The sequence below is a fragment of the Sciurus carolinensis genome, chromosome 3 (assembly GCF_902686445.1).
Source record: "Sciurus carolinensis chromosome 3, mSciCar1.2, whole genome shotgun sequence".
Classification (NCBI taxonomy): Eukaryota; Metazoa; Chordata; class Mammalia; order Rodentia; family Sciuridae; genus Sciurus; species Sciurus carolinensis.
In genome coordinates this window covers 15,941,934-15,960,936 of record NC_062215.1, presented here as the reverse complement: position 1 = coordinate 15,960,936, position 19,003 = coordinate 15,941,934, and the positions used below count along the sequence as shown (strand labels likewise).

Here is a 19,003-nt window from a genome sequence, read left to right as displayed (position 1 = left end):
ATAAATTTACATAGGGTAATGCTGTTTGATTCATTCTGTTGTTTTTTCCCTTCCCCCCCACCCCTCCCACCCCTCTTTTCCCTCTATACAGTTCTTCCTCCATTCTTGCCCCCCTCCCTAACCCTAACACTAACCCCTCCCACCCCCCATTATGTGTCATCATCCACTTATTAGCGATATCATTCGTCCTTTGTTTTTTTGAGATTCGTCCCTGTGTTTTTTAATGTGTGATGTCTGTAACTGGAGAGATTGTATTATATAATATAGGCATCAAAAGTAGAAACACATGGTGACCTCACTACCAACTACAGACCATTCACTTTTTCTCAGTAATGTCCTTATCACATAAAGCCCATTGTGTTACATTTAGTAGTTACATCTCAGTCTCCTTTAGCCTGGAACAATTCTTTAGGCTCACTCCCTTAACCCTGACATTCTAAGATCACAGGCTATAAACTGTGAGATAAGATTTGTTGGTGCTTCACCATTTGGTTCAGATTGTGCATTTTTACCAAGTGATGCTGTATTTCTTGCATGATATTGGGTGATAAATGCCTTTTAATTTCCCTATCATTGGTGATGTTGCTTAGACTACATGATGTCTGCTGCGTCCCTGTTTTAATCAGCTTTTGTGTTGCTGTTACCAAAGTACCCACCAAGAACAACTTAGAGGTGAAATTGTTTATTGCTTGCTCATGGTTTCAGAGGTTCAGTCCACAGCTGGCCCACTTCATTGTTCTGGGCCCAAGATGAGGCAGCACATCATGGTAGAAGGGCCTCACAGAGGAAAGCTGCTTGCCTCATGTCAGGGTCCAGAAACAGGGCAAGGGGCCATAGGGAAAGCAGCACTTCTAGGGCATGTCTCCAGTGACCCACATCCTCCAGCTGCACCCCACCTACCTACAGTTATCTCCCAGTCAGTCCATTCAAACTAGAATGGACTGTCTAGCTTACAGCTCTCTAGTTAATCATTTCACCTTTGAATATTCCTGCAGTAACAGGAGCTTTTGAAGGCGATCTCATCCAAACTGTAACAGTCCCTGTCCTATAAAGGTACTAGTAAGTGTTTTGTAGGGAAGTGCTTTGAGCCAGGCACGGTGGCATGCACCTGTAATCCCAAGGATTTGGGAGGCTGAGGGAGGAGGATTGCAAGTTCAAGACCAGCCTCAGCAATTTAGCAAGATCCTGTCTCAAAGTAAAAAGGGCTGGGAATGTGACTCAGTCCTTAAGGGCTCAATCCCCTGTAACCACCCCCCCAAAAATGCTTTGAGATTATAAATCCCTGTTCCTCATCAAATGTATGCCCCATAGTTTGTTGGCTGAATTTCTACTATGATGGTTGCCAAATAATGATACCTAATCCCATGCTCCTTCCATATCTATTGTTTGGCATTCTAGTGTAAAGAAAATATTTCTTTGCTTATTTACTTCAATATGGACTTAAGATTTTTTTTATTTATTGCTATTATTTTAATAACTCATGTTGTTCCAGATTTGGTTAATGAAGTTTCCTTCAAACTGGTTTCTGAGATCAGTTGAGAAATCCCTTTGAGTACTTAAAATATACGACATTCCAGGCCCATCTTGTACTTTACTCCAGACATTGTTCCCAAGAAGTTCTGGTCTCTGTGGTGAGGTATTTAGGAACTGAGCACTAAAAGTGTGCTCATTGCCACTGTGTTCTGCTCCCAGGCCCTGTCAGCAGACAGCTAGGGGATGTGTGTGTAATCCTGCACCCTCTTTACCTTAGTATATATGGGAAACAGTTCAAGTCAATACCTTTGATTCTAATTCAATACCACAAGATTTATTCTAGTTCTCACCCTTTCTATAGTTCCAACTCCCTTTTCCAACAGTGAAGAACCTGGCTCCCTTGATCCTCAGTGTGTTTATCTGTTGGGCCAGTCCTCTTCTGCATCACCAATCTTTTGCCACCACCCACACATGGATGCCCGCTCCACCTTCCTTAAGCTCTGCGCTTCACTTCCTTACCTCACCCTGGCTGGGTCCAGTATCCCTGCAAGGCCACCATCACCCTTTTGCCCCTGCGCTAACATCCACCTTGCTTGACTTACCTAATGGGCTTTAAAGGTAGAAGAAACAGTTCCCATCTTCTCCATTACCAAATTAAAACTGGAAAAGACTTACTACAGAGATGGTATTTCATTTACCTTTTGAGGTGAATAGATACATCAATCTAAATGATACACTAAAGACTATGCTTTGGCATCTCTAAAGCATTTCAAACAACTAGAACAGTTTTTATTCCCTCTTCCTGACACCTGGCTTGGGCTTTGGGCTTAGAAAAGATGAGCCTTTTCCTGCCCCTGTTCCCTTTTATTCCCTGCCATCTGTTAAGCTCTCCAGCCTTTTATCTGCCAGGCCAAGTGGAACTTTGGGAGGGACTTTGCACAGTGCTTCAGCCTCAGAATCACAGACAGTCGGCGGAAGAGTCACATGTGCATGGTGGATTAAAGAAGGACCTCAGCACCACTCAGAAATGCTGGCTGGACTATCAGTCCAAATGGTACCCCCTGACCCTGGGGATTGAACCCAGGGAGACTACCACTGAGCTGCATCCCCAGGCCTTTTTATTTATTTTGAGACAGGATCTCACTAAGTTGCCAAGGCTGCCCTAGAACTTGAACTCCTCCTGCCTCTGATTCCCAACTCTGGGATTACAGGGATGCCTCACTGCACCCAGCTCCTGTATTCTTAATGTAAGAAAGATCCTCTGTCAGGCTGGGAAGGTAGGTCCAGGTGTGCAGCTGCTCAGGAAGTCGTGTGGTTTTGATGCAAGTCTAATAGAGAAGTGTTTCTGAAACTGACTTATCTTCCTAAGCTAAACTGTGGCAATTTGGTTGAAGAGATAATCCAATGCTTTTTGAAAAACGAGAAACGGTTTAACTTGGGACTGGTACAGTGAAACTGTTGGAGTGAAGCCATGTTCCCAGAGGCCATGCCCAGAGTTTGGGTGTAACCCTGATCACCCCCCAAGAGTGTGGGTCTTACAATACAAAGGTGAATCATCTCCTGGTCTTGCTGGTTCAGTCTTGAACATGGTCTCCATTAATGCTTTTCGGTGGGTCTCCTTCCTCCCTTCATGTAAGATTCATTCTCTCTCGGGCTGTGGTTGGAAAATTAGGGCCTTGGAAACTTAGTAGGAAAAGGAAAACCTAATGTACTGAGGTATCCTACTTTCATGTAATTGACTTCTATCCTTGCTTTGAAGACAGTAAAGTGAAGAGCTTTCTATGGCTTAAAAGATGAGCCCAGGACAAACAGTTTCTTTCACTCTGTTCACAAAGGCTTGTTCTTTGGTTTGTGGTGCAACTGCTATTTTAGGAACCTGGATGCATCGAGGCATTGCAGATCTTTACTTGCTTCTTACTTGGTCTGCAGGTTATGATTTGGGAACCTTGGTCAAAAGGTGGAGGAAGGGCCAGTGGTGGATTTCCCAGGTAAAAACACTGAAACTGAATTGCAGCTGCCTCCCTGTATTGCAGTAAAGGTCTAGGTTCATGACTAGACATTGTCTCTTGGCTATAACAGTGGAACACACTGCATGGGACTGAGTTTTGGGACAAATAGCCTGTCTGAGTACATGTTCTGTTGGGAGACCCTGAGACACAGTAGCCAGTTGCCTGGACCAAAGGGTTAAGTCTGGTATATTCATCCTGAGGGGAGCGCCAAATTGTATTCACTCGTTCATTCTCCACTTTTTTTTCCCCTCCTTGTGCAGGGGACTAGACCCAGAGGCACTCTACCTCTGAGCTACAGTATCAGACTTGTTTTTTATTTTGAGACAGAGTCTTGCCAGGTTGCTGAGGCTGGCCTCAAACTTGAAATCCTCCTGCCTAGCCTTCCAAGTGGCTGGGATTATAGGTGTGCACAACCAGGTCTGGCTTTTTAAAATAGTCTTAAAAGGAGCCATACTTCAAACATTTATCAGCAGTAGCATGTTAATCACCTCCAAACCTCATGCTTTGGCACACTCGTGTAATCCCAGCAACTCTGAAGGCTTAGGCAGGAGGATCACAAGTTCGAGGACAGTCTCAGCTATTTAAAATTTAAAAAATAAATAAATAAGGGCTGGTGATGTAGTTCAGTGATAGAAAACCACTAGGTCCAATCCCTAGTACCATGAAAAAGAAAAAGAAAAGGAAGGAGAGAAAAACACCTCCAAGGGGGTAAGCAGGAATAGGGAAGGCCCTGAAATGGCAAGCCCCCTACCCCTCTGCACCCTTGCTCCCATTACCTCTAGCATCTACTGCATGAGTGAGACTCACACTCAGTAGTGCTCACTGAGTCATGAGTGCCTTGGGGAAACGCTCAACACTGAGCAGAGTAGCAAAGCAACACGAACCAAGGTTGTTACACAATAAATAGAGCTGGAGGCCCCTCCTTCACGGAAAATCTTCCAGGTAGAAGGAACACCAGTGCAAAGGCCTGAGGGTCATGGCATGGGAAACGCTGCATCAGGAATATCCACTTATGGTACCACTGCTCACTCGTAACAGATGCATCTACTTTCAGCAGGTTTTAATAACATCATATACCAAGAAATGAGTAAGAATGAGCACTTGTTCCCCTTGACTCTCCTGTCCAAGGTCTGTATTATTCCCAATTCATTTAGGGACGATTAGGAAGCCAGCCCAACTCACAAGAGTCTGGTTTACAGTGGGGCACAGTGGCACACTTCCGTAATACCAGCCACTCGGAAGAATGAACTGGGAGGGTCGCAAGTTCAAGGCCAGCCTCAACAACTTAGCAAGGCCCTCAGCTACTTGGTGAGATCATGTGTCCAAATTAAAAATTAAGCTGGGCCTTTTGGCACACACCTGTAATCCCAGCAGCTCAGAGGCGGAGGCAGGAGGATTGTAGGCTCAAAGCCAACCTCCCAGCTTTGCAAGGTTCTAAGCAACTTAGCAAGACCTTGTCACAAAATAAATAAAAAGGGTTGGGGATGTGGCTCAGTGGTTAAGCATCCTTGGGTTCAATCCCTGGCACACACACGGAAAAAAGTTAAAAATTTTTTTTTTTTAGTTGTGGATGGACACAATACATTTATTTTATTTATTTGTGTGGTGCTGAGGATGGAACCCAGTGCCTCATACATGCTAGGGAAGTGCTCTACCACTGAGCCATAGCCACAGCCCCACAAAAAATTTTAAAAAGAAAAATTTTAAAAAGAAGTAGAGTGAGGCACAGTGATACATTCCTGTAATCTCAGCAACTCAAAAGAAGGAGGATAGCAGATTTGAGGTCAGTCTCAGCAACTTAGTGACACCTTATCTCAAAATAAGAATTAAGGGGAATGGGGATGTACTCAGTAAAGCACCCCTGAGTTCAAGCCCCAATACTATAAAAGGGGGGTGTGCTGTAGGGATGTAGCTTCATGGCAAAGCTGAGTACCTAGTACTATTAAAAAAAAATCTGGTTGATAAAGCAGGATTGTTGATCTGTGAGCTGAAACCTAACGGTCAAAGCTGAGGGAATCTCCCCAGGAAGGGCAGCTGCTTGAGTGTTCGAATTTAAATCAGAAGTTGGTGGTTAAGAATACATTAGAGCCAGGCACAGTGTCACACACCTGTAATCCCAGCTGCTCTGGAGGCTGAGGCAGGAGGATCACAAGTTTAAAGCCAGCCTCAACAAATTAGCAAGACCCTAAACAATTTAATGAGACCCTGCCTCAAAATAACAAAGGGCTGAGGATGTGGCTTGGTGGTTAAGAGCCCCCAGGTTGTTACCAAGTTCTTAGTGCCAAAGGAAAAAGCTTTTCATTTTTCATATATTTAATCCTCATAGTGCCTCTGTGAAATATAGGAATAATTATTCCCATTTCACAGATGAGAAAATCCAAAGTTCAAGGACAGTAAGTAGCTTGCCAAGGTCAGATGACTAATTAATCACAAATAATTAGCCTCAGATTAAGAAGGGGTATTTGGGGTCTGGGAGTGTAATTCTGTAGAGTGCTTGCCTAGCATGCACCAGGCCCTGGGCTTGATACCCAGCCCGTGTGTGTGTGTGCACATGTGCACATGCTCTCTCTCTCTCTCTCTCTCTCTCTCCATGAAATTGGCTACATAACTCTTTTTTTGCAACATTTTCATCAAAATAGAATTTTAAGGGCTAGGGATATAGCTCAGTTGCTAGAGTGCTTACCTGGCATGCACAAGGCCCTGGGTTCAATCCCCAGCACCACCAAAAAAAAAAAAAAGAAAGAAAAGAAAAAGAATTTCAAAAGTCTCCACCTTTCCCTGCCCCCAGTGCCATGACTGTGAGGCTCACCTCAGCCTGATGTGAAGCAGGGACCTGGATTCTGAGTCGCATCCTCTATAGGAGGCCACCATATCACAAGTACAGTCCCTCAGTCACAGAAGAAGGATCCACACTGTCCTGTCCTGAATTCTCACTAGTGTTTTTTTTTATGAGATACCCTATGTTTTCATTCCACACTGGACCCCACAAATTATGCAGCCAAATCCTGCTGCCAGGTCCTTGGTCCTTCCTCTTTCTGCCTCTTTAGGAAAGAGCTGTCTTCTCTTGACTTTGACAGTTACTATATTTTCCCTTCCCACCGTGTCAGCTGGGGACGGGTCATCTGGGTTAGGCCTTCTCTCCACCTCACAGGCTCCAGCTGCCCTAGGTTTTCCTGCCTTTCCAAGCCCCTGACCCTCCCCTGGCTCCTGGGACCCATCAGGCAGGCCTGTAAGACATGGCCATTCTGCATCCCTCAGACCTGGTCCCTCTGAGAGTCCTTCCCTGACCTCCTGCCCTCCCCGCCCCTCAGCCTTCCCCAGGCCCTCAGTGAACCAGGGCAGAGCTCTGACTTCCTCCTGTCACCAGTACTGTTTTTTGTTTTTGTTTTTGTTTTTACAGTTCTGGGTTCTCACCACTCTGCCATATCCCCAGCCCTTTTTATTTCTTATTTTGAGACAGGGACTCACACTCACTAAGGTGCTGAGGCTGGCCTTGAACTTACAATCCTCCACCTCAGCCTCCCAAGCTGCTGGATCAGGGGCTTGTGCCTTTACACCAGGTGCCAGCGCTGTTCTTACCTGTTCCCTCGTGCACTGTCTACTCTAAACCATGAGGAACTCCTATTTTGCTTACAGTTGTATCCTCAGTACCTAGAATGGTGTCTGGCATGTAGAAGGGGCTCAGCAAATGTTTATTGGGTGGGTAAGTACTTAGAATGTCACCTAGGAGCTGGGAATCTGGAGGGCGTCCAGCACCAAAGTCAGGGAAGTCCAGTTCTGTCAAATGACCCCCTGAGAAACAGCGAGGCTTAGTGAAACCCTGGCCGTGGAGGCCCACGCCGTGGGTAGGAGCGACTCCCTGAACCCACAAGGGAGCAAGGCTGCCTAGGAGGAGTTCAAAGGTGTAGGAATACTTCTAGGCCCCAGGACTATAAGAGTGAAAGAGCTGAGGCACTGTGACCCTCTCAGTATCATCAAGACACATACAATTCCCAAGTCTCTGTCATGAGCCAAGTGTCTCTCTCTTTTTTTTTTTTTTTTTTTTTTTTAATATTTCTTTAGTTGTCAATGGATCTTTTATTTATTTATAAGCAGTGCTGAGTATTGAACCCAGGGCCTCACACATGCCAGGCAAGTGCTCTACCGCTGAGCCACAATCCCAGCCCCACCAAGTGGGTCTTGAGCCTTTGACTAGTTGACCCAAATATACCCTGGAAGCCTGGGGTGGTGGCACACACCTGCGATCCCATCTACTCAGGAGACTGAGGCAGGAGGAAACCAAGTTCAAGGCCAGCCTGAGCAATTTAGTGAGACCCTGTCTCAAAAAATGTAAAAAGCAGGGCTGAGGTTGTGGTTCAGTGGCAGAGCGCTTGTCTAGCATGTGCAAGGCACTGGGTTCAATTCTCAGCACCACATAAAAATAAATAAAATAAAGGTCCATTGCCAACTTAAAAAAATATATATATAGGGTTGAGATGTTATTGCTCTGTGGTTGAGCACCCCTGGGTTCAATCCCAAGTACTTAAAAAAAAAAAAAGGAAAGAAAAGAAAAGAAGAAGAAAAGAAAAAAAAAGAGCACAAATGGATGGAAATCCAGAGCCACCATCGCTGGTTCTCTGAGCACTCTTCACCAAGGTTCTGCATTCCACTCATGCTCAGTTTCATGCTCAGTTTTTCTCAACTGGAAATCAAGTATCAACAACTGAACATGCATAATTTCACAGGTTTAGTGGCTCCATAACACAGTGGTAACTCCTTGCAGAGAACAGTATGGGACGCCAATCTCTAAGGGCTGTTCTGTATTTGTAGCCTGATTAGGACAGACTTCATTATATGTCCTGTATCTAGCAGTTAAGTGGTATGTCCCTTGGGAACTTGGCCTGGCGAGAACAGACGTATGTTAGTGAATGAGACTTGGTAAGATTTGTAGCAGGGAACACTGATCTACATTTCTTCAGCCTTTCAAAGAATTTCAGTTTTTGTTTTCAGGTAGAGTCAACAGCTCCACCAGGCACAGGGCCCTGTGGTACTTTTAGGGGCCCTGGAAAATTTTTAAATTTATTTTTAAATTAAAAGCTGTAGGCATAGCTAGGTGGTAGAATATGCTTAGCATGTGTGAGGCCCTGGATTCAATTAGAAGAAAAAAATAAATATTAATGAACTTTAAAATGAATCTAGCCAGGTGCTATAGCACATGCCTGTAATCCCAGAGATTCAGGAGGCTAAGGCTAGAGGATCGCAAGTTGAAGGCCAGCCTCAGCAATTTAGTGAAGCTCTAAAGCAACTTAGTGAAACCCTGTCTCAAAAAAATTAAAAAAGGACTAGGATCATAACTCAGTGGCATAGCACCTCTGTGTTCAATCCCCAGTACCAAAATAATAAAAATAAAAAATAAAATGATTCTAGACTAGATTATGTTTGTGTTTGTTTCACAGTGCTGGGGATTGAACCCTGGGTACTAGGAAAGTGCTAGCCCACAGAACTCCCATCGCCAGCTGGATTATTTATTTTTAGACCAACACAGTTATAAATATAATTTTAATATTTTGTTTATGGAGGGAGAGGCCCATGAAAGCAAGGTTCACAATGTGGTCCTACCCTGGGCTGGCATCTCCTTCCAGGAGTGGGGTAGAGTTGACAGAAATGTGGATAAACCCTCCACTCCTCCTCTCCCCTCTGCCCAAGCCCTGCCATCTCATGGACACATGCTATGGAAAGAATCCTGTGAAGTTGTCTGTACATGTGGTGGGCACAGCAGGGCTCCTAGCCTGGGAGAGGGGAGCTTTGAATGGTGTCATCGGGGCATTGAGGAACAGAGTGCAGACTTTTCGTATTTATTATTATGGAAATCACTTCTATTTATATGTTTCCTTTTACTGTAAGTTGCATCTTCCTAAAGCACAGATGAGGGAGAGGATGTCACAGAGCAGGTAATCCCTGGGTGCTTTCATGGAGAATGGAGAGTTTCCCAGCAGATCTGGATGGAGGCCCTGGTGCTTGGCCAAAGGAATGGAGTTTCACAAAGATCCGTTGACATGGACAGGGGTCAGAGGGGTGCCCTGGGAAGAGCACGCAGTAGTTCTAGGAGTGTCTTGTGGGAATTAGAGACGCCCTCTAGTCCGTTCTTACCAAACCGGCTGTGAAGGCCTCAAATGCTATGCTGAGGAGTTGAGGCTTTGTCTTGAAGTCGGGAGTCGCTGAAGACGTGGAAGCTGGGTGTGGTGGCGCATGCCTGTAATCCCAGCAACTCAGCAAACAGGCAGGAGGACTGCAGGTTCAAGGCCAGCCTCAGCAACTCAGCAAGACCCCATCTCAAAATAAATAAAAAGGGCTGGGGAATGTAGCTCAGTGGTAAAGTGCCCCTGGGTTTACTCAGCCCCGAGTTTAAAAAAAAAAAAAATTTTTTTTTTTGAAGGAAGGGGCTGGGGATGTCACTCAGTAGTTTCAATCCCCAGTATCAAAAAACAAAAACAGGGCTGGGGATGTAGCTCAGTTGGTAGAGTGCTTGCCTCACAAGCACAAGGCCCTGGGTTCAATCCCCAGCACCGCAAAAAAAACAAAACAAAACAAAACAAAACAAAAAACAACCCAAAACAAAGAAAGTGACCTCTTTGGAAAGAGAATTTCAGGAGACGAAGGTGTGTGTGGCAGGGACGGGCAGAGACCAGGCCTGACAAGGCTTCCACCAGTGCCAGGAAGACAGCGAGGACGGCGCTGAGAACAGGGTCAGAAAGGCGGGGACGGAATGGGGACACATCTAACCAGTAGGACAGGTAGGGGTGGTGACAGGCATGAGGGGGCAGGGGGTGAGAGAAACTGAGTGTAAGCTAAGGTTTCTGGCTTTAACCATGAGGCCATGTTCCGTCATCAGTACGGCCTCGGTCAAGAGCAGGAAGAGATCTGAGGGGCTGCCAGGGAGGCGGGGGAGGCTGACTTGAGCCTCCCCAGGCATCACTGGAGCTGAGAATGGCGGGAGAGCACTGCAGTGAGGAGTCACCAGCACAACGCGGTGGCTGGGGCTATTGCCTCACTGAGGTTAGAGTTCACAAAATGGGGGAGAGACACCAGAACTTCTGAGGCCGCTTGCAGGGGAAGAGCCCTTCAGGGTTAGAGAGGACATCAGCACCAGGGTGACGGTGGCTGTGGTCGTTATCAGGTAGTGGGATTGTGAGAGGGGTGTCTGTTATTCTGGTTTTGTTTTTCGCGCTGCGGGGAATGGAACCCAGGGTCTCACACATGCTAGGCGAGGCCCAATTTTCTGTATTTTTTTTTTTTTTTTTTGCGGTGCTGGGAATCGAACCCAGGGCCTTGTGCTTGCAAGGCAAGCACTCTACCAATTGAGCTATCTCCCCAGCCCAATTCTCTGTATTTTAACTCTTTGGGGTAACTATATATTGTATTGGTTTTGGGTTTTTTTTTTTTTTTTTTTTTTTTGGCACTGGGGATTGAACCCCTGGGTACTTTACCATTTACCACTGAAATACAGGCCAACTCCCCTGCTTTTCCACATTTTTTATTGATGCATTACAGTTGTAATACTGATGGGACTCGTCATTATGTAATCATTCATGCACACACCATGACAATACAATATGGCCAATATCGCTCGCCCCCCAGCACTCCCCCCTCCCTCCCCGCCTCCACGGGGTCCCTTTGCTGTACTGATCTCCCTGTGATTTTGAGGAGATCCACCCCCTCCTCTCTTTTCTTTTCTCCTCTAGTTCCACATATGAGTGAAAACACAGGAACTTTAGCCTCTGATTTTTTATTTATTTCGCTTAACATGATGGTCTCTAGTTCCATCCATTTTCCTGCAAATGCCACAATTTCATTCTTCTCTTTGGCTGAATATAACTCCATTGTGGGGGCTGGGGCTGTACCTTGGTGTGGCAGAGCACTTGCCTAGCACACGTGAGGCACTGGGTTCGATCCTCAGCACCCCATAAAAAAATAAAGGTATAAAAAATTTAAAAAAAAACTCCATTGTGTATTTATGCCACATTTCCTTCATCCGTTCAACTATTTATAGACACCTAGGCTGGTTCCACAGTTTGGCTGTTGTGAATTATGCTGCTCTAAACATGGGTACGCCTGTGTCACTGTAGTAAGAGGACTTCAGTTCTGTAAGATAAACACGGAGAAATGGAAGCACCTACTCTTTTAAGGAGCCTCTGTTTTGATTTCCACAGTGGTTGTACTAATGTACAGTCCCACTAACAGTATAAAATTGTCCCTTTTTCTCCACAATCTCTCTAGCATTTATCATCATTTGTATCAGTGGCTGCCATTTTGACTGAAGTGAGAAAGATCTCAGTATAGTTTTTTTGTTGTTGTTGTTTTGTATTTTTTCCCCTTTTTTGCGGTGCTGGGGATTTGAACCCAGGGCCTTGTGCTTGCAAGGCAAGCACTCTACCAGCTGAGCTATATCCCCAGCCCACTCAATGTAGTTTTGATTTGCAGTTCCCTAATTGCTAATGCCGTTGGAAATTTTTTCATGTATTTGTTGGCCATTGTATTTCTTTTGAGAAGTATCCATTTGGTTCATTTGCCCATTTATTAGTTGGGTTATTTGATTCTTTGGTGTAAGGTTTTTTGAGCTCTTTATGTATTCTAACTATTAATCCTCTGTCAGAGGAGTAGCTAGCAAAGATTTTCTCCTATCTGGGGGTTCCCTTCACATTCCTAATTGTTTCCTTTGCTGTGCAGAAGTTTTTTAGGTTGATGCGGTCCCATTTATGAACTCTTGACTTTATTTCCTGAGCCTTCAGGGCCTTATTGACAAAGTCGTTGCCTGTGCCCAAAAGCCGGAGTGCTGACCCTACATTTTCTTCTAGGAGTTGCGTAGTTTCTGGTCTAATTCTTAGGCCAGATCCATTTTGGGTTGTTTTTTGTAAAGGGTGAAAGAATCTAGTTTCATTCTTCTACATACGGATAACCAGTTTTCCCAGCACCATTTGTTAAAAAGCTGTCTTTTCTCCAATGTGTTTTGGTGTCCTTGTCAAGGAACCCTGTAGATGTGTGTGCCTCTGTACCTTCTGTCCTGCACCATTGGTCTGTGTCTGTGTTTATGCCTGTACCGTGCAGTTTCTGTCACTGTAGCTCTGTAGTACAGTTTGAAGTGAGCTATTGTGATGCCTCCAGCATTGCTTTTTTGCCCAGTCCCTTTGTTTTTTGTTTTTTGGTTTTTGGTACCAGGGATTGAACCCAGGGGCACTTAACTGAGCCACATCTCCAGCTCTTTTTACTTTTTATTTTGAGTGAGGGTCTTGCTGAGTTGCTTAGGGCCTCACTAAGTTGTTGAGGCTAGCTTTGAACTCTCAATCCTCCTTCCTCAGCCTCGCAAGCCACTGGGATTACAGGTGTGCACCATTGCACCTGCCCAGTCCTTTTTTTATTTTGAGACAGGTTCTCACTAAGTTGCTGAGGGCTTCACTAAACTGCCAAGGTTGGCCTTGTACTTGGGATCCTCCTGCCTCGGCCACTTGAGTTACTGGGATTACAGTTAGTGCCACTGTACTGGACTTATATTGCCATTTAAAAAAATTTTTTTTCAGTTGTAGATGGACACAATACCTTTATCTTATTCATTTGTTTTCTTTTTTTTTTTTTTTTTGGAATTGTAAAAAAACAAGAATAACTATACTTACATCTGACAAAATAGACTTTAAAGTAGAAACAGTAAAAAGAGACAAAGTCATTACATATTGATCAAGGAATACATCAAGGACTCTTCAACAAAAAGATACAACAATTATAAAAGTATATGCACCTAAGAACATAGCACTCAATTTTATAAAACAAACACTATTGACCCTGAATTACTTATTCATCTCTATGTGGTGCTGAGGATCGAACCCAGCGCCTCACCCGTGTGAGGCAAGTGCTCCACCACTGAGCTACAACCCCAGCCCCTTGCCATTTTTTTTTAATTTAAAAACACCTGTTACTAAAAAATTAAAGTGGGTAGGTCCCAGTGTTACCAGGCTGCCTGCCACAGGTGCCAGCACTAGGGAGGCTGGCGTGACTGGAAGGAGTCGGGCTTCTTCAAAGCTGGCCCTGAAAAGACGGGCAGCTCCCCACAGCCTCCTCTTCACACCTTCCCCAGCCGGGGCTCAGAGGGTTCTCCTGGGGCAGGACGAGGCGGAGAGGCTGCAGGGCAGGCAGGGTGTTGTGGGCCCGGGCTGGGTCTTCTCTGGACATCACAGTGCATTTTACCTCTTGAGGTTAGACTGAGGAAGGGTGTTTCAGGGACCTCCTGGCTTCTGCGAATCTAAACAAAGGTGTGGCAGCTCACCTCTAATAGGGTTTCTCTTCAGCCAAAGGCTCAGAGGTGGGTGGAGGGGTCAAAGGGAAGGGGAACGAACGGGAACGAAGAGCAATTTGACGCCCCTGTTATGCCAACAGGTTAGACGCTGCGGAGAAGCCAAGCACCCTGAGGACTGGGCAGAGAAGCAGAGCCCATGGCCGGGGCCTGGGGCCAGTCCCCCTTTCCTAAGGACTGCTTCCTCTCCCCTAGCCTCCAACCCCTGAGGGAACAGGGTTGGCTCCTGGTGGCCATTTTCTGCCTGAGGCCCGCTTTCTGGCCACAGATGAGTAGCCAAATGTGAGCACATAACCTCAGCCAATCAGCTCCTTCCCAGGACCTTGAACTGGGAGCGCATCCCTGTCCTGGGCCTGGGGATCTGTACAGCGTGAGCCTGGAAGCTGCCAGCTCTCATGAGGACTGAAGAAAGGGCAGCCTTTTGAGATCAAGGTGAGAGCAGAGGCGAAAATAAGTGCAGACAAAAGCCCCAAAGTGAGGGGCTGGGGAGACAGCTCAGTTGGTAAAGTGCTTGCCTTACAAGCATAGGGCCCTTGGTTTGACCCAAAAGCCCCAAAGTGGGATAATCTCGGCATTCAAGGCTAAAGCATGGCCGGTAGGGTGACGGAAAAAAACGGCAGAGGAGGCTGGAGAGAGGGACAGGGCTGGACCTCCAGGGCCGGGGCAGAGTCGGCTGCTCTCTCACTACAATGAAAGGCGGCTGAAGGGTGGCGAGAAGGGGCGTGGCCACATCTGACATTTACCAGTCTTGCAGAGAGTGGGGTGAGGGCAGAGCCCGCGCGGAGTCCGCAGGATGTGGGCCGCCAAGGGTGGGCCAGCCTTCAGTGAGGGCAGGAGGGTGAGGGGCTGGAGGGGAAGGGGGCGTCGAGGATCAGAGGCGGTGATGGTGCTGATTCCTGGGATGGGGAAGGAAGGACATGGAGTCTTCTATTCCGGACACATTGAGATGCCCGAGGCACATCCACGTGGAAATGCCTGGAATGAGGTGGAACACATCAGTCTGGAGTTGGGAGACAGGTCAAGGCTGGACACTAAGCTGGAAATGTGACTGACATCAGCATATGACTGGTATTTAAAGCCACAGGCTTAGATGACTACAGGCAAGTGAGGGAGGAGAGCGTGAGCTGGAAGCCTAGTGAAAGCAGCACCCCAGGATGGAGGAGTGTCCTTTAGATTTGGCAGTGGATATCCCTCCTGGTGACCCTGAGCAGTCCCAAGGAGGGATGATCTGGAACTTAAATGGGGATGGCCAAAGAGTAGCTGCATGGTCACCAGTGCCTGGCTTTATCCTTGGCTGGAATCTGGATGGATAAATAGCTTTGGCGCGCAGTGTGGTGGCGCACACACATAATCCCAGGGACTACAGAGGCTGAGGCCATAGGATCCCAAGTTCAAAGCCGGTCTCAGCAATTTAGCAAGGCCCTAAACAACTTAGCAAGATCTTTTCTCAAAATAAAAAATAAAAATAAATTAAAAAGGCCTGGTGATATGACTCAATTGTTAAATGCCCCTGGATTCAATAGCTATGGGGTTGTAGAGTTGGGTATGGAGCTCAGTGGTAGAGCTCTTGCCTACCATGCATAAAGCCCTAGGTTCATTCCTGGCATGTGCAAAAATTTAAAAAAAATTTTTAGAGACTTTATATTAGATAATATTATATTGACATTCAATTTTTTTTTTTTTTTTTTTTTTTTGGTACTGGGATTGAACTCAGGGGCACTTTATCACTGAGCCACATCCCCAGCCCTTTTTAGTTTTCGTTTTGAGACAGGGTGTTTGCTAAGTTGCTGAAACTGGCCTCAAACCTGTGATCCTCCTGCCTCAGTCCCCTGGGTTCCTGGGATTATAGACATGCACCTCCATGCCTGGCTTTGACATTCAATTTCTTGTGTAGGACAATGGTCTATGATAAGACAGAATTCTGGTCCTGGGGAGACACATGTTATAGTATTTCTTGTATTACTGAAACAAAAATCTGAATAAACTCTAGGTTTTTATTTTTTGGTTTTGTTTTGTTTTGTTGGAGTTGTTGTACTAGGAATTAAGCCCCGGGGTACTCTACCACTGAGCTACATCCCCAGGTCTTTCTATTTTTCTTTTGAGACAGGGTCCTCCTCAGTTGCCCAGGCTGGTCTCCAACTTGCAGTCCTCTTGCCTCAGCCTAAGTAGCTGGTACCACCATGCCTAGCTTCACAGATGTTTTTAAAAATAAGTTATATGTCTGTGGATGGGATCCTTCCTGTGAAAGGGGAGAGGTGCAGCTCAATCCCGGAGGCAGCAGGCAGAAGCCCAGAGCGTTGGCCCTTCTTGAAAGGTGGCTTGCGGGTGGGCGTTCCTGTCTGATGACTTCATTCTCTCCACCCAGTAGGGTCAGAGGCTCTCTGCTGACAGGGGCCAGGAGGACCATGGGAGGGTCGAGCAGATATGGTTGGTGGGGCAAAGGGCCAAGAAAAAAAAACTGGTGGAATTTACTGTCTTTTTTTTTTAAGATCCAAATGAAGATTGCTTATCTGCTTAGGGAAGGAGCCCGAGGAGAGATTTCCTTACACTTCTGGGCCTCAGTTTCTCCATCTGTAACAGGAGGAAATGAACTGGGAGATTTCAGAGGATTCTTCAGAGTCCCATACAGTATATACGTACACTGGAGAGCATGTATTTGGGTTGGGGAAGAACTAAGGATCAGGGAATGAAGCTCAGTGGTAGAGCACTTGGCTAACGTGTGAGACCCTGGGTTTAATTCCCAGCATGCACAATAAATAATTAAATTGAGGACAAGTTAAGGATAGCTAGTAAAAACTAGACAATTGCCTACAAAGTCTCTAATTGAGGGTTACAACCAATAAATGCAGAGAGACATTTGAAAGGCAGGCTACTTAAGGTTTCAGGGAACCCCTTGGGGAGCAGGAGTGGCCCAGAGGTCTGGGGGCTCAGGGAAGCCTTGGCGAGGTGCCTGTTGGGTAAGAGCCTTTGAGAGTAAATCCTGCTCTCCTGGCTCTCACTGAAGTTTGCATCGCACAGCGTGAAACAGCACATTAATGTGATTAACGCTGAATAAGCCTCCATGTGTGAGCAAATATAGCATGAAGTGGTTTCGGGAATTTAAAAATATCCTTTATTAAAGATACCCCCCAGGGCCGCAGTGACATCTGATGACAAGCCAGAGGCTGCCACTGGAATCTAATATTCCCACAGCCCTTTCCTTAGGCAAAGCAACACTTTCTAGTTCCACTGGGGACATCACCACTGCCCATTTTATAGATGGAGAAACTAAGCTTTGTCAACAACAGGTCTCTAATACCTTCAAGGGCAGGGATCATGTGTGAGTCATCTGTGATCTCATCTGTCAAGGGCAGGGTTTGGGGGAGGCGGGGACAGTGACAGCAGAGCTCCAGGGGAAGGAGGCAGAGAGGCAGGGGAGGAGCGCTCTGTCCTCCACCCGCACGCAGGCTGTCTGAGCTCCTGGCTGGCTGGCTGTGGTACACAGATGGTCTCACTTAGGCTTGATGACAACCCTGGAGGTTGGTGTTATTAGCCCCTAGAGGAAACTGAGGGCAGAGAGGTTAAATAACTTGCCAGAGGTTACACAGCAGAAACGGGATACGAGCTCCAACTTGTTTGAACTGCAGCTTGTGCCCTTGACCACCTGGCTGCACACTGTCGTCCAGCAGGGCACAAGGTGGACTTTGGGAATTGTTGCAGCCACTTCACTTGAAAGCAGTTAGCACTGCGCTGAGCACAGGTGACAAGGAAATGGATGCCGGTGACTGTGACTGAATGATGGACAGTCTGAGGGAGGGAATGAGGGGAGACTGACTTCCTTGCCTTGTGGGGTCTTTCTCTTCAAATGGAAGATTTCCCCCATAGCCTTTGAATGCTCAATCTAATTAAGGCAAAAAGGCGTCAGAGAATTACTGGGCCTGTCCTTTATTAACTGTCAGGTCCAATCTGTAGGCTGTTTATGTGCCAAGGTCAGAGATCAGCCTTTAGCTGCTCTCCTTTCATTCATCTGGCAAAGAGCGGAACATAAAGTTTATTGATGCAAAACTGATTGGCAGGCAGGGGTAACTAGGTGGCAGGGACGGGGAATATCAGAGAGAGTTCTAAGCCAGGGCCATTTAGCTTGCTCCTTGCTGTGCTGAGTTCCTTGTGCTTCAGGATGCTGAGTCACAGTTTTTGCACTAAAATCCAGATGAGTTGCAGATGCCAGCAGGCCCTGGGCATTCTCCTGGAGCCCATCAAGATGGGGAGGGTCTCAGCTAAAGAAGGCTAATGAAGGAGGATGACAAGTTCAAGGCCAGCTTGGCAACTCAGACCCTGTCTCAAAAAAGAAAAAAAAAAAAAAAAAAAAAAAGTGGGGCTCGCTGGATGTGATGACCCATGCCTATAATCCCAGCGACTCCAGAGGTTGAAGCAGGAGGATCATAAATTTGAGGCCAGCCTCAGCAATTTAGCTGAGCCCTTAAGAAAATTAGCAAGACATGTCTCAAAAAATAAAAAGGCTTAGGGATGTAGCTCAATGGTAAAGTGCCTCAGGGTTCAATTTTCAACAGGGGGTGGGGGCGGTGGGGGGAGGGGGATTAAAAAAAAGAAAAAAAGGGTTGAGAATGTAGCTCAGTTCTGGTAGAGCCAGTGACAAACAGGCAAAGACCCTGGGTTCCATCCTCAGTACCAAAAAAGAAAGGAAAGGACTAAATTATTTTTCCTATTTTATCAGGAAAAAACTTGATTCTGCCTGGTCTATGAGAAAGCATCTGAGGTCATTTTAAATAGCTTTTTTTGTCATGTAACTCAGAAACAGTGGTTTTCACAGCAGATAGCTATCTGAATTTAAGACTCCAAACATATCATAAATGAAAATAGTCCATTTAGAAGCAAAAAATAATAATAATAAACCAAACTCCCAATTCACTCAAAGTCTAGTCTGAGCAGGGAATGTCTCCTTTCCAGGTATATTTCTAGATAGACAAAGGGGAACATTCTACGCTCCTGCTCATGTCAGGGCTGGGACCAGGGTGCACAGAGCTCAGCAACGGCAACAGCAAGTCTACCACCGAGTGTGGCAGGATCTAGTCTAGGCTCTACCCTGACAGCCTGTGGCTGTGGGTGATTTCTTCACGTTCACGATGGCTGTGTCCTCACCCTGTGAGCTCTGTTAATGAATGGTGCACAACGTGCTGTCCTCAGGGTAAGCGTAAGGAAG

At 46.2% G+C, this 19,003-nt stretch overlaps 1 non-coding gene across 1 annotated transcript; it reads left to right on the top strand.

Moving 5' to 3' along the window:
* The first annotated feature begins 9,959 nt into the window (after nucleotides 1-9,959).
* Trnav-cac (transfer RNA valine (anticodon CAC)) lies at nucleotides 9,960-10,033 on the top strand. The gene has a single exon. It is a non-coding gene; the product is annotated as a tRNA-Val (tRNA).
* Nucleotides 10,034-19,003: the final 8,970 nt, after the last annotated feature.